The 16,079-nt window shown below is 43.4% G+C and overlaps 1 protein-coding gene across 2 annotated transcripts in view; it reads right to left on the reverse strand.

Moving 5' to 3' along the window:
• The window catches only part of SEZ6L (seizure related 6 homolog like), a 1,424,144-nt gene that overhangs the window by 52,170 nt on the left and 1,355,895 nt on the right, over positions 1–16,079 (reverse strand). The window lies entirely within an intron of this gene.

A 16,079-nucleotide genomic window follows, 5' to 3' on the forward strand; every position in this document is an offset into this window, starting at 1 on the left:
ACAATTGCAGAGAACACAATATGACAAGATTTTGCTTCAAACTGTGCTCCAAGTTTATACATATATTTTTTACCATGATTTGGCCTTCTGAAGAAAAGATATTGCACAGCATTTCACAATTCAAATATTTCGTTATGTACTGTGCTACAAATTAAATTGATTATCTGTTTAACCATCCCCCGTTTTTCTGACAGACTGTACCTATGAATCGGAACTTTCATAGTTTGGATGAGGGTAGGTGTTTACTGCTTAATTGATATTGGCCATGGGACTCTTTGTGGAGGATTCGCAGTATGGAAATTTCAGGTATCAGATGAGGAAAGACCTCGGGTATTGTGGGTGATATCAGTCTTAAATAAAAAGGAAATGGAGGCCTTCCCTCCCTCAGAGTTCTTGATGGACATTCTTTCACCATGGAGGGAGGCAGAAGCCGGACTGGTTATTTTCAAACTCACCTTGAGGCAGTTAAGTTTAAGCAAGGATTTGTGATAAACCTACGGTCAGAATCCTTCATATATTGCAAAGTTCAATAGAAATGGTTGTTCAAGGAAGCTCAAACGGGAAGTGGAATGTCCTAGGTTTTCAACATTTCTAATTGGTTGTCCTGTGGTAAAGACACAAACTGATATTGTGACCTGCCTTTGGTGACCTGTATAGTTCCCTCCTGTTATTGCAGCATTTCAATTGTCTACTAAAATGATAGTAAACTGTTGGTTATTAGAGTCTATTTGTTCTGTAACTGACCACCACAGAGTTTCTGGGCTATCCCTTAGTGAAATGATTGACCACTTTTTTTTTACAAGTTTCCATGGAAAAATACTTCTCTTATATATGGCCATTTTCAATGTGTCCTTCTAGCTTTTTATTCCTATGTACAATAGTTTGAATTTGAATTCTTAGATCATATAGAACTTTTATATTTTGGGGAACCAATAGACTCTGTAGATTGATAGTAAAATGCAGCAATTAAAATGTGAAGGGCAGTTGGTGTATATAGATTTCAGATGGGACAAACACACTACCAGTCAAAAGGCATTATATGAGCTTCCACCCACGTGGAGATTGCAGAGTGTGTAAGAATATCACAGCACCCTGTCAAGAATACTGTGACAAGGCCCATTTAAATATCTTCTACTTTTTTCAAGTGCTTACCTGCAGACTCTTTGATCTCTTTCTATTAGAAAGTGTGAAGTTTAGACATAGGCAGAAGTGTTACCATCATGCCTCTCTTGTAGTTAGACTGACATATTTTCTTTTAATTTGTTATGGTTGCTGTCATGTTAATATGGATACTTAAAGTAGATACTAAAATATTTAAAGGTAAATCGAGATGACACATATATCACCATACTTATTTAGTTTTGTTGGGACTTTTCAGGTACTATAAAAATTCATGAATGCAGCTGTAAGAAATTGGGTTGTTGGTTGACTGGGGTGTGCACTCTGGTCAAGCAGCAACCACAGTCCTTGTCAGGGTGAGGCATAAGCCAATCCTAAATTAACCTGTGCAATGCTTCAAACAGTTAAACAGTTAAGACACCACACAAAAAGTATACTACACATGGTTAGTAAAACAGAGCAAAATGCAATACATAAAATGACCAAAACAGCAAAAATCCAATCACCGGAACCAGAGTCATGAATTTCTAAGGAATAAATTGTAACATAGTGCCTAAAAGCATAAATCACCAACTGCGGCTTTCAAGTTACCCTAGACCAGGTCAAAGTCCAAATTTCAGGCTGACCACAATGGAGCATGGTTCTTCATAAAGTCCTAGATTAGTCCTGCTGTAGTTTTACCTTCTCAGGTTTTGTGCCAAGAGTCTTGTTCATGTTGAAGAGGGCCGTGAGAAGCAAAGAAAACATCACTGAGGCATAGGGGAAAGAGCAGCCCGAGAGTCACGGGTGGGCAGGCTGGAGCTTCGCATTTGCAGTCCCCCTTGGGCTCGTGATACTGCTGTGCGAAGAGCCCGGCTGGCGGCAGCTTGCAATGATTTTCAGTGCGAGCAGTGTGTCTTTGGGTGCAAATGGGTCCATTTGCAGTTAAAAAGAGCCCAGAATCTTGAATTAAAAGTGCCTGCTGAGCCACACCAAGAGTCCAAAATCTGAGGGCACCACTTGGGGTCAGGGACTCACTGAAGAAGGGTTCCAAGAGCTGTGGGGAGCCTTTATGTCCCTGAGGCTCAGATTAGGAGGCCAGCAGACTGCCCTTTGACTACCCTTGCAGTGACGTATTTGTATTAAAGTGAAGGTTTGGGCCTGGCAAATGTTTTCTTTTTTTTGCCAGATCGGAATGACTGTTGAAACGGCACAAGTAGGTATTGCAATGTTAGGCCTGGGACATGTTTAAAGGGCTGTTTAAGTGGGTGGCCAAATCAGTGGTGCAGGCCTCCTAGTAGCATGTAATTTACAGGCCCAGGGCATATGTAGTGACATTTTACTAGAGACTTACAAGTAAATTAAATATACCAGTTGGGTATAAGCTAATGTTACCATGTTTTAAGGAGAAAGTGCAAGCACTTTAGCCCTGGTTAGCAGTGGTAAAGTGCAAACAGTCCTAAGGCCAACAAATAAGGAATTCAGCAAAAAGGGGGAGGAAGAAGGCAAAACATTTGGGGATAACCTTGCGAGAAAGGGCTAAGTCCAACACAACCCTCTCCAGCCTAAAGCCAGGGTAGACTAATCCATGCTTTGACGGGCTTTCCTGTTTAGGCAATATATTTTGGACAATGGCTTTGTACTGCATGGGCATGTAGCCCGTTAAGCACCTTCTCCGACCTCTCCAACTGGGACGCCGGATGGGCCCTGAATATAGTGACAAACACAATCCAGTTGTGCTCACTGACGTCACCATGCCACCCAACCAATGGGGCGAATCATCAAGCATGAAGGAAGTTTAAATACAGCTGCTGGGAACTTTTAAGGGGGAGGAAGAATCGTGAGGAGCACAAGAACCTCTATGTCGTAAGAGATGCCACATCCAGACATGAACACAGAGAACCAGCGAGTGAATCATGAACCAGAAAGCGGAGGAGGACCAAGGTAAAGCCGGAGCAGAAAGACAACTGGACCTTCTGTGCCTGCTGAACTGTCCAGGGGAGCTGAGGGTTTCTACAGCCACAACTACTACACAGTAGGTACAGGGGACTTTTGGGGAGAAGGAAAACATGCCTAGTATAACTAGTTCTACTGATACATTGTCCATCCTTAACTTTAAGGCTCTGATACCACAGGTTACCCTGAGATGACATCTGGGAGGAGAGTCAGAAGAATCAACCGGGAAGTGACGAATGAGACCCTAACTGTTCAGTTGGCCAAGATAAGACCAGGTATTCCCCCATAGAACCAACAAATAAATAAATAACCAGAAATACTCATCCAGTGAGTCAAGAGTCTTTGTATATCAGCACCACCCCATTACTACAGGGTATTTGTCAGTTCTACGCCTCTCTAAACTCAGTTGGACCCATCTGTCTATACTCTCCTGAGCCACTGAATTGGCCTATGGGGAAACCATCTCCTCACCTGTGGATCCCATCTGTGCAGCACCTTTCCTTAATTTACCCACAGGTGCATCCAAGGAGGCAGACAATGCCACAATGGCCAACAAAATGGTGAGGCCCATGCCACCCCTTGGATCAGACTCCTGCCCCCAACCCAAGTAAAACTCTGTCCATAAGGATCAAAAGCAACAGAGGCCACTGACAGCTGTCAATGTCCAAAGCCAGGCCCCAGGCCTTCCAGGGATCTTTGACCTCTGAGGTATTTTGACCCGGCTTCCACCCTACCTCCACTCTACTACCACTCTATTACATCAGGGATGGTTTCCTGGCACTGGCCAATCAGCCTAGGGTCTGTACAGTGAGATTGAACAGAGGACAGGAGTGAGTACTCCTTCATCCTGCCCTTCCATCTGGGCTCCCCAAACCCTCTGCCGGAGAGTGGTACCCCGAGAAAACTGAACCGTTGAGGTGCCCTGAGTGGTCTCCCCTTTCAGTTCCCTTGGCACCAGGGCAACTCACTCCCCAGAATGCAGTCTAAGGGCATGTGTGAACTAACTATGACCCTCGTCTGGATCACCTCCTCACGCCACTCCCAGGATACCAGGTCCATAGGGCGGAGAAAGTCCTACTAATGGGTCTGAATTACCTTACACACCTGGCTGGTGTACTGCTCTCAGAAAAATAGCCTTTCCACCACCATGGTCTGCCTAGCCCGGGTGTTCCTCAGAGCAGGGACTGGGACCCCATTCTCTTTCACCTAGTGGTAGTGATGACTCCCACACTCAGGGATCACCAGCTCATCCTCAAAGTCCATCTCCCAGCAAAGGGAGATCATGACATGGTCTATGACCTGTCCCTGGAGAATATTTAACCTTAAGGCCACATGGACCACCCCAGTAAAGTTTCCAGCAGTGGGTGGTTTCCTAGTCAGACAGCGTCCCCCTGATTGTGTCCTAGCTGAGAACAATCAACGCAGCTGGGTTGGAAACTGCCCACAAGAACCACCTCCAGCATGGGAACCCTTCCCTCCCCCTTATTCAGGGACCTGTACGTATCTCCCTTGGCCTCCGCCTCACTGTGCTGTGGGTACCTGAACCACCCTTTTTGGGATCACTTCCAGATTCATTATGTTGGACCCTGGTGCTGAGCCAGTGGTCTGCCTCCTTAGCATACTCACTGGGATCAGTGAGCTTACTATCAATAAGGTGTTAGCCAAGATCTGGAGAACATAGCGTGAAAGTTTACTTTTTTGCAATCAAACTGTACATCCCCGGATAATCTTTTATTTCACTGACCTACACCCAACCATCCAATGCCTTGCAAGTTTGCAGTTTATCACTATCTCTAAACTTCTGTCTGTTCTTCTCTGGGATCACACCATACTTCCTGACAAGGGCTTTCTTCATGGGGTATACCTCATCGTGTCTCTCTTCTCTAAGATCAGTAGAGTTTCCCTCCCCTCACTAGGGATATGCCTCCATAGACTACACCCCCAATAGTCCTAAGGGATCTTGTGCATCTGTAAGACAAAGTAGATTTTTCACAGCCTGATGGGCAGAACAAATCTGAATTTTATTTAAGAGGCTAAAATTATGCAAAACTCCTTTATTGCCTGCTCACAGCAGCAATAATTGAAAGAATTCTAAACTTTAACACATTCTAACAAAATATACAGTACAGTAACATGCAGCCATCTTCCTTCTTTGTTGCTGTTGCTCACAAGATAAGTACAGTTTTACTCTCCTATATACACCTTATGGTGTGACTTATTACTAAGCCTTGGTGGAGTTCGCGTAGTTCCGCTAGTGAAGTGACAGCAAAATTCCGCTAAGCTACACAGAGTTCCATGAGCGGTAGAGTGGGTTACCTCGTGCCATTTGCTCAGATTTTTAGTGCTGGGTGTTTGTCCTGCACTGTAAAATCTGTGTGAGCAGCATCTCACACAGTGCAAGAGGGAGCTGCTTCTTTCTGCAGCTCGAGTAGAAGTTCTATTCAAGTGGCAGCTGCCTCAATGCTTACAGAAGCTTTCTGAAAACGAGCTGTAACAACCATTGGCTACCGCCCACATTGAGAAATCTCGCTGGTAAATGGTCTAGTGTTGGATTTTCCTCGCTTGTTCTCCCAAACTTACCATTGATGAGTGCCAGCGAGGAAAAAATTCTGCAGTGCTTTTTCGGAACTCTGTGAGCTCCACAGAGCATGGAGTGCAAAAAACTCCGCAAACTCAGTGACCGAAGATGAGTACACTGCCCAGGCTTACTTATTATCCCCCCCTGCCCAACTCCCTCTGGCAAACACCCTCCCTTGAGGGGGGATAAATATGTACTGTTTTTTCCGGTATTGGATGATATAATGTGAGTTTATATTTTACCTACATATATATTTTTATGCCTTTCATTTTTTTAAATCAAATTTAGATATGACATACCTTACAAGACTGGTGGCGCAGGCTATTCCATTGCCTCCACACAGCCCCTCCGACTCCTTACGAGGCTATCTCCCACTGCTTGGGGCCCAGGATGGTGCGCATCACAGCAGACCCACACTTTTCAGTCATCCCCAGTGCGGCACAAATGTTTGCAGCTGCACTGACCTTTGCCTTTCCCTTTAAACTTTGTTAGAATGTTTTAAAGTTCTGAATTCTTTCAATTGTATCTGTTGTGAGCGGGCAATAAAGGCGTTTTGCATAATGTTAGCCTCAGTGTCCTGACATAAAATCTCATAAGCCTCAAACCACTTGTTAATATTGTCCCCCACAATAAAGTCAGACACAAGACCTTTAGGAATATGGATCCTCTTGTCTTCAGAGGGCCTGTAGGTATGCTGCAATCATTACTGTTGGCCTCCACCTGTTTAGCTGTGATGTCCAGCTCTCTGAGACTTAGCTCATGGGCCATTCTCTTTTCCGACATGGCTAGTATCTCCTATGCCATGGCCCTCTCAGCCTCTTCCTTCTCTTTTGCTGCCTCCATGGCAAGCTCCTTTTCTTCCATCTAAAGTCTGACCATCTCTAGCCTGAACTCTCTTTCCTCCCTCCTCTCTTCCAGCTTCACTGTGGACAGGCTGCAGGAAGAGACACTGCTCTTGGCACTGGCAAGGGGCTCCAATACAGGGGCCAAACCATTCCCCTCAACTGCAGGCTGCCTATCAAGGAGACCCTTTCTTTGTCCATCCATGACAAGATTCCCCTCAGAAATTTCAACCATTGACTGATGGGCTTCTGCCTAGGCCCAGAGCGTTTTTTAAAATTCCACCTTCTTGGTGTTGCTTTTTGTAGGAAGTCCCCTCTCCTTGCAGAACTCCTTGGTCTGGGCCACAGTGTAGGCATGCATGTTGGCCAGCTTGTATTCCATATTCACAAGTGTGGTTTCATGCACACCAGTCAGCAGAAGAATTTGGAGAAAAAAAATGAAGCCAATGAATTAGATTTAAAATTTTAATTGATCTAAGATATGGAACGTTAGTGTACATCCAATCAATGTATGGCACTGAACAAACACAAGTCCAATCCTCACCGCTGATCACCAATGTTGGAAATTCAGTTACTGGCTGACTGGCATGAACCCTGTTCAAGCAGCAACCACAATACTAGTCAGAGTAAGGTATAAGCAACCCCAAATTAACCTGTGCTCAACCCCTTGGTAGCTTGGCACAGAGCAGTCATGCTTAACTTAGAAGCAATGTATAAAGTATCTGTGCAATACTTCAAACAGTAAAACAGTAAAAACACCAACCAAAAAGTATCCCACACCAGGTTAGAGAAGCAGAACAAACTTTAATACATAAAACAAAACCAAACAGCAAAAATTAAATCAGTATAACCGGAGTTATGAATTTTTCAATCATAAACTGCAATATAGCGCGTAGATGAATACAGCGCTAATCACAGCTATCTAGTGGTGCTGGACTGGGTCAAAGTTAAATGTTCAGCCTGACTGCAATGGAACGCAGGTCAAATATAGTCCCCAATTAGTCCTGCTGAAATTTTACCTTTTCAAGTTTTATGCAAAGAGTTTAGTTAGGGTGGGATAGGGCCATGAGGAGCAAGGAGAGCGTTGCGGGTGGTCGTCAGTATGGTGAGAAGAGCAGGCAGAGCATCACAGACGGGTGCCCAGGTGCTTTGTGTTGGTGGTCCTCTACGGACTGACAATGCTGCTGTGAGAAGAGATGGCCTGGTGGAGGCTCACACAGATTTTCAGTGTGAGCAGAGTGGTTCCGGTGCAAACAGGCTCATTCGTGGTTGTAAAAAGACCAACAGCTTGAACTGTGAGCCCACCGAACCACACATAGGGTCCAGGACCTGAGGGGCACCACTTGGGGTTAGAAACTCCCTGAAGGTGGGTCCAGGAGCTGTTGGGGAGCCATTTATGTCCCAGAGGCTCGGATCAGGAGGCCAGCAGACTAGATCTTTGAGTCACTCTGGGGTTCTGTGATCAAGGTGGGTTGCCGGTACAGTTCTTCTTCCCCAGGCAAGAAGGCAGCAAGGCAGCACAGCAGGGCAGCAGTTCCTTGTAGAGTAGCAGTCCAGCAGAGTGCCACTCCTTGTAGCAGCACAGCAGTCCTTCTTCGTGGAGAGTATCCACATGTCCAGAAGTATACTGAGATGGTGGTGTCTGAGGTCCTTCTTTTATAGAAAGTTGTGCCTTTGAAGTGGAGAGAAGCTCCTAGAGGCATGCCTTTGTTGTGCCCAGATGCCTTTCCTTTCCTGGCTCCAGACTACAGGGGGTATGCAGCCCTTTGTGTGGAGGCAGGACACAGCATATTCAAGTGTAAGTGGAGCTGTGCCCCAGCTCCTAACTTTAATCCTGCAAGTGATGACCCAAGCAGCCACACCTAATCTCCTATTGTGTGGCTGTTTAGGAGGAATACACAAAGCCCAAATGTCACCCACACCAAGCAGTCACACCTAATCTCCCATTGTGTGGCTGTTTAGGAAGAATACACAAAGCCCAAATGTCACCCACACCTAGCCATGTGACACAGAGACAGGCTGCAGGCACCAAATGGCAAGAAAATACCAACTTTCTTTTTAAAATCCGACTTTACTATAAGTTAGAATTTTACATTTGGATTTCAGAGACACCAAACATGAACTGATTATCTCTTCCCATTTGGAATTAACACCTATAAAATGTAATGAGGTAACTCCAATGCTCTCTTATGGGATAGATAGGCCTTGCAGTAGTGCAAAAATGAATGTAAGTGTTTTTTACTACCAAGACATGTATACCTTAGTTAATGTCCTACTTTTTAAATACATTGCACCCTGCTCCATTGGATGTCTAGGGCAAACAGTAGGGTTGTGTTATATGTATTTAAAAAAAAAGGTTTGGGCCTGGCTGGTCAATATGGCAGTTTATACTGCACACACAGGGTCTCCAATGACAGACCTTAGATATGTCTAAAGGGCTACTTAAGTGGATGGCACAATCAGTGCTGCATAGCAGCATTTAATTTACATGCCCAGGGCTCATGTAGTGCAACTTTCCTATGGATTTACAAATACATTGAATATTTCAATTGGGTATTAACCAATGTTACCATGTTTTAAGGGGAGAGCAGAAGCACTTTAGCACTGGTTAGCAGTGGTAAAGGGCACAGAGTCCTAAGGCCAAGTAAAACTAATCCGGCAAAAAGGGGAGGAGGAAGGCAGAATGTTTGAGGTTGAACCTGCTGAAAGTGTCAGGTTCAAAACCCATCTAGTGGCTGAGTGGCACAATGTGAAATCTGAAAAATCTTTAATTTTTCTGTCTTCCCTTCTTGACCAAATCGGTTGAAACTAGGCAAATGTTTTGTTTCATGATGCTTCCATATCCCTCATTGCATTTGAGAGCAGTTTGAGATACATCATTTTAGAGCGTGTGCTTTACAAACACTTCTCTTTTTGTCTGATTTAAATACACTACTCTATTTAGGAATCTAGGCCACATTAGGTAGGATCACAAGACAACTGAGTTGTCTCTTAATTCACTAATGGCATTGTTGTCATTGGGGGACATGGAGGAGCTTGAATATTTTAAATTTCATTTTTGGAAACGGTCACTTTCAATAAATGTCTTAATGCAATAATATAATCTGATGTAATAAATTGGAAAATGCTTTTAAATGTTGAAGAAATACACTTTTTTCTATTTTGGCAAGCATTTATAATATGTTAAATGGCTTTTATTGCAAAGTTTTATGCAAAACTATTTCAGATCTTGGCTGGTGAATTGTCTCTTAGAGCCCAACCAGACACTTGGCTCTGGCTTGGCTTTTCCTGTTATTTTGTTGGCTCGGCCACCTCTAGTTGACTGTACTTAATTCCAAAGTGTACGTACAGGGCACATTACAGCATATCAATATAAAGGTAAAAAATGAACCAACGGCTTTTAAACCTATTATGGAGAAAGAGGAGTTAGTTTTGCATACCCAATTTGATTCTTGTTTTTCTGAGTATTGAGCCTTCTCTTGTGCCACTGAGCAAACCTTTGAAAGGTTCCAGGCATTTTCCTTGCAAGTAAAATTCTGTGAATGTGCTGTGTTCTGTTTTTTTTTAACCGACAGCAGGTGTATTGTAATGTAAACCGATGGAGCGGGATCTATAAAGCAGATTCAAGTGTGACTTCCTACCATTACGAGGCAGTTTATAGACACTATTGATTAGAGTTGATGAGGCGTTTCAGTGCTCAGGAACACACGCAAAGTAGTTCCACAGATTGTAAGGCAGTGCATGACTCATTTAATGAAAGCAGCCACAAACCTTATCCATCATATATCAAACTTTAGAAAAGAAAACAGTGACACAGTAAGGAGTTCAATATTTTTGGGGCTTCACTAACTGCTCAAAGCTGAAGAGAGGGAAACTGTGATTGCAGGACTTATTAACAGCCCAGCAGGCTAATGCCTCTACCCCTGGAACCCGTGCTTGCCATCATGGTCACAAGTTTGAAACCCACTGGCTTCTTTTAGCTTTTCATCCTTCTGAGGTCACAAAAATGAGGACTACTGAGTTACTTAGGGGCATATTATCAAGCAATGGTGTTACAATTATCGCCGATTTAGCGGCATAAAACTGCCGCTACAGCGGCGATAATGGGCTTGATAATATGCCCTTGTGAATTCCCATAGAAGCCCATGTTCACACCAGAACATGGGCTTCTATTGGAATTCTCCTGGGCATATTATCAAGCCCATTATCGCTGCTTTAGCGGCAGTTTTCTGCCGCTAAAGTGGCGATAATTTTAACTCAGTTCCTTGATAATATGCCCCTAAATAGTTAACATTATATTACAATACCACCACAGAAATCTGTTTGCGCAGGGATCGCTATTACAAGTGATGTGATGTTGATAGCACTCTCTAATAATCAGGTGTGATAAATATCTCACCATTCATGAAATTCTGGCCAATCACACCTAATCGACTTTATCAAGGAGAAAAGGCCTAGTATTTACCTGGGCATATGTGTTTTGGTGCAGTAAGCAGGAGATAAGTATCATAAAAAACACCTTGCCCCTTTATGGTATTGTAGAATATAATGAACTTCTCTATAAGTGTTAACTTCAGTGCAATAAAAAAAAAATCCTTTTGTCTTTCTGATTTGGGCACGATGTGTGCATTTTGATTACTATTTTCACATGTCTTGTAATTATTGACACTGTTATAAAAAATGGATGTTGAGGGGTGTAGCTGGATGCCGTGCAAGATGGCTGCTGCTAGCTAGTGCTCCTTGCGGCTTAGACGCAGAGGCTGGGTAACGGTAGCTTCCAGACTCCTTATAAATGCATTTTTTTACTACAACTAGGCATCGTAAGGCAGACACAACCAGGGAATGTCAAAGTTTTCCACCTCAGCGATTCCCTGACTTCATTCTGGAAGCCCGCTGTGAGACGCACATCGTAGGCCACCATTTTCACCTCTCCGAATGATATTGAGACAATTTCTACCACACTGAAGCTCAGAAATCTCTTTTCCTCGCAATGTCCTCAGGTCTCCAACTGACTTCCAACGGTGGTCCCTTTCTCAAAATTTCTCACTTGGGGCATTATTTGCTTCTAACGCCGGCTCACCTTGCATGTTTGCTTATCCTCATTATGTTTTACCACGTGGTGTCCTTCGCCTGCTGTTCAAAACTTGATATTTGTTCTTCAACATGAGACAATAGTCATGTAGTATTACTCTCACCTGCTCAGGCTCCTGTCATTTCACCTTGGATATGACTGTGTGATTGACTCTTTTCCCTATTTCATCCTACTGGCTTTATGGCCTTATATAGGGAGATACTGTAAAACACAAAGTATCAGTAAATCGTCACCTTCTTCAACCCTTCAAAATCCCTTTCTGTCCTACGGTCTCAGTAAGAAAACAATATTCAGGCCTCCTCAGTCCCCATGGAGAGTGTTTACGAATTTGTAAGAAAGCGCTCTCCTTCCTCCCATGTCACTGGAGCCATATCAAAGAAGCCTAGTGACTCCACTTCGGTTAAAAAGCCACAAAATGATCTTGATTCCCCCCTTAATCACCTACTAATTTGACCCTGGCTTATGTTATGGATGGAATTAGGGCCTTAAAAACTATTTATGGCCAATACCAATTGCTCATTGCAACGAATTGAGGATAAATCATCCTCTCATGATCAACACATTTTTAACTTGAAACAGAGAGTGAGCAACTTTGAGGATTCCACTTCTGGTATATCTCAAATAGTTAAAGACATGCTCAACTTAAATGACTAACAGAAAATTTGGAAAACAGGAATAGAATGAATAACCAATGTCATTTTGGTCTTCCAGGAGGTTCCAGTATGATTTTTTTCTGCAAATATTGATCCCTACAATTGTAAGATTACCTACTACCTCTTCTCTAACTATACAATCAGCTCACCGTTTTGGTCCTCGGTCGTCCTTAGGCCCCAACTTCCATCCCAGAGAAATCATCTTCCTATTCCTGCAATTTTCTAAGAAATGCAAATACTTTCAGAGGCTTAAAAGGGGAGATCACTTTAATGGTCAGATCATAATGTGTTTATCGCACAGGGTCTTTCTCCTGCTGCAACAGCTCATTGAAAGCAAATCCTGGATCTATGCCCCAGTTGAGATCCATGAACTTTAGATATTGATTACTTCACCCGCCTCTTCAAAATCACTTTCAAGGGCAAATCCTACTTCTTCAAAAGCCTGCAAATCTACAAACCTTCATCAACAAACAAAAAAACAAAGCTATGCATTTAGGAACATTTGCTAACACATGGCTTGTCATAATATATCATTGTTCCTAGTATTTTTCTTTCTTTTCTAGGTGAATGGTCTTTGCAAATTTGTACTCTATTTACTGACAGTTTCTCCTTTCCACCCTCTTACCTTTCACTAGTTAGGAACCTCATTTGCATCCCCCATATAGTTCCTTCCCTCATGTTCTGTCTCCATCATTCCAACCTCCTCCTTCTTGTTTCCAAGGTAAGTCTGGTCTCTTTGTTTCAATATCTAGAGCCTCATGTACATATAATATTAGTGTTACCGGTTTGTTTACAGGTCCATCCTACAGTTCCATCCTAATTGTTCTGAAGTTTTTGATTTCGCTCTTACACGTATTACTTCCTTGGTTTTACCCGTTTCTTTCTTCGAGGTTGCAAATCACCTGTCTCTCTCAAATGTCACACTGTCCCTCCACCATTTGGGGTGTTCTCTTGCCTATTTTCCTATTTCCAGGGAAGGCATGGCTTGGCAGTTCGGGCTGGACTGTTCCCATGAGGCACAGGGTCAGACTGATTTGCATATAGCCATGTCTGAACTGGGGTGGCAGAGTGGGCTAAAGAACGGTGATGGATCAAACCCAGATCTTTTGACTGGGTGTGAGTGTTTGATTGGTTCAGATGCTCCGTCCATCACCACCCCCTTTTGTACCGCTTTGGCCACCATAAGTGTGGCAGGGTATGCTCAGACGTGAGTCCCTTGCTCACTTTGCCACTGGATTCAAGCAAGCCGGGCTGAAGACGGCTGGAATGCCAGAAACCGGTCCCCGGAAGCTTGTTTCCGGTCCAGGGAAGGCATGGCTTGGCAGTTCGGGCTGGACTGTTCCCATGAGGCACAGGGTCAGACTGATTTGCATATAGCCATGTCTGAACTGGGGTGGCAGAGTGGGCTAAAGAACGGTGATGGATCAAACCCAGATCTTTTGACTGGGTGTGAGTGTTTGATTGGTTCAGATGCTCCGTTCATCACCACCCCCTTTTGTACCGCTTTGGCCGCCATACGTGTGGCAGGGTATGCTCAGACGTGAGTCCCTTGCTCACTTTGCCACTGGATTCAAGCAAGCCGGGCTGAAGACGGCTGGAATGCCAGAAACCGGTCCCCGGAAGCTTGTTTCCGGTCCAGGGAAGGCATGGCTTGGCAGTTCGGGCTGGACTGTTCCCATGAGGCACAGGGTCAGACTGATTTGCATATAGCCATGTCTGAACTGGGGTGACAGAGTGGGATAAAGAACGGTGATGGATCAAACCCAGATCTTTTGACTGGGTGTGAGTGTTTGATTGGTTCAGATGCTCCGTCCATCACCACCCCCTTTTGTACCCCTATTTACTATTTCAGCATCTGTGGACCCTCGTTCTTGTGATGCCTTACTTATGCAAAGTAGTGTTTGGAGGTTGTATTTCCCCATGTATTCAGTCAGCAGATGTTTCTTTTATCTCAATGTTGTTGAGTGTTTCTTGCATGGCCCATTGTTGTTTTCCCCATGTTGGACTAATTGTGCATGTTGTAGGCCAAGTTTTTTTTGCACACATTAATACTTAACATGCTGGCCTTTGTCCCACATTGTATTTTCACACAAAACCTACACATTTTTTTCTGGAGTTTTGTCGGTAAACCCTAGGAAAGGTCAAACAACATTGCCCCTTGATATTCTCTATGCAGCTGCTGTTTGTAAGCACACATGTCTTGCCATATTCCTGAAGACAGGGGTTCTGAAAAAACACACACTTGGTGAAGGTCCTGAAGCAACTGTGTTGCTACAGCTGAGATGTCGAACTTCCACCTATGAATGCTAAGGTACGGGGTCCACCACTAATCCCAGAGATCTATAATATATAATCGTTTTGCTTCTTTAGAAAGGGGATGTTTAGACTAAACTTTCTTATAACATGATAGGGCTTTTTATGGTATATGGTTTGCTGACCCTGCTAATGATATTTTTAATAGCCATTTGTTGTCTGATTGTGGCACAAATACTGCATCTTAGAGCACAATAGTTTAAATAAACATTGCTAACTTCCTTCGTATTTCCTTGTTTTCTTATTGTGGACAAGTACAAGTGAGGGAGCAAAAGTGTGTGTCCTGTTACTGCAAACCCTGAGAGGGTCGAGAGTGTTGTGTTCTGGGGTGCCAACTCACTTGTTTCTATGGAAAGGTTAGGACGCATATTACTATATGGACGTGGGCTTTTAGATACTGAGGTGGTATGGTGTCTCAGTCCCTACATGCTGATGTTCTATGGTTCCAAGCATCTTTCTGTTCCTGAGCAGAATCCCTGCACAATGCAATGCATCTTAGTTGCATGGAATGTCAAGGGGTTAAAGAATCCTGTCAAACAACAAAGTTTTTATCTCATCTAGCTCGCTTGAAATTTCAAATAGCCTTCTACAGGAGACACATCTTAATGAGCCAGAAGTTGCTAAACTTAAAAACATAATGGATCGGTGAAATGTTGTTTTTTCGCTCCACTACCAACAAGAATGGTGTCATAATTCTTTGTCAAAAGTCTCTCAACATTACTTCACACTCCCAACATTGAAACTCAGAGGTTCCCTGGTTACTAGTTACTATTACCATTGATGTAGCCACTTTCACCGTATTGAATATTTATGATCCAAACCATGCAGACGCACATTTTTACACATGCTGTCTCGCACAATCGCTGAACACGCTACTGATAATTTATTGGTAGGAGGTGATTTTAGTCCTAGACCAGTTTATGGATAGGCAATCCACTTGATGCTATGTTCCTCATGCCTAACTTAAAGCCTTTAAAAGTTCATTTCTCAACACTCACTTTCTGATTTCTGGAGATCGTACAACCCCAACCTGTTGGAGTACTACTTCTATTTTCCCACTTACCACTCTCAATCTTGTTTGGATTATATATTCCTTGCTAAAAAGCTTATTAGACCATTTGGTTAACTCACAAATTGGCTCCATTTCAATCTTGGTCATGCCCCAGTTATCGGTTAGCAGGCCCAATAACCCCTCTTGGATGTTTATTAACTCATTGTTCTCGGACACCTCCTTTCTTGCTTCCCACACGGCCCTCATTAAAGAATGTTGCCAATTCAATTATAACGCTCAATCACCATTTGATTTTGTTTGAGACACCTTTAAAGTGGCCTGAATGCATTTTATTATGGGGTTAGTTCATTCCAAAAAATAAAATGCAAAAAAGAAGCCTGCTTCCATTTTGGCACACATAAAGTTACTTGCACATAGTTATTACATAATCCCCCCAAAAAATTGGATCGTGATGCCTTAGTCACAGTCAAGATTGAATTCAACAAGTCTACTACTGAAGAGGCATGCAGTACACTCATTACACTGAATGCCAGAT

The sequence above is a fragment of the Lissotriton helveticus genome, chromosome 11 (assembly GCF_964261635.1).
Source record: "Lissotriton helveticus chromosome 11, aLisHel1.1, whole genome shotgun sequence".
NCBI lineage: Eukaryota > Metazoa > Chordata > Amphibia > Caudata > Salamandridae > Lissotriton > Lissotriton helveticus.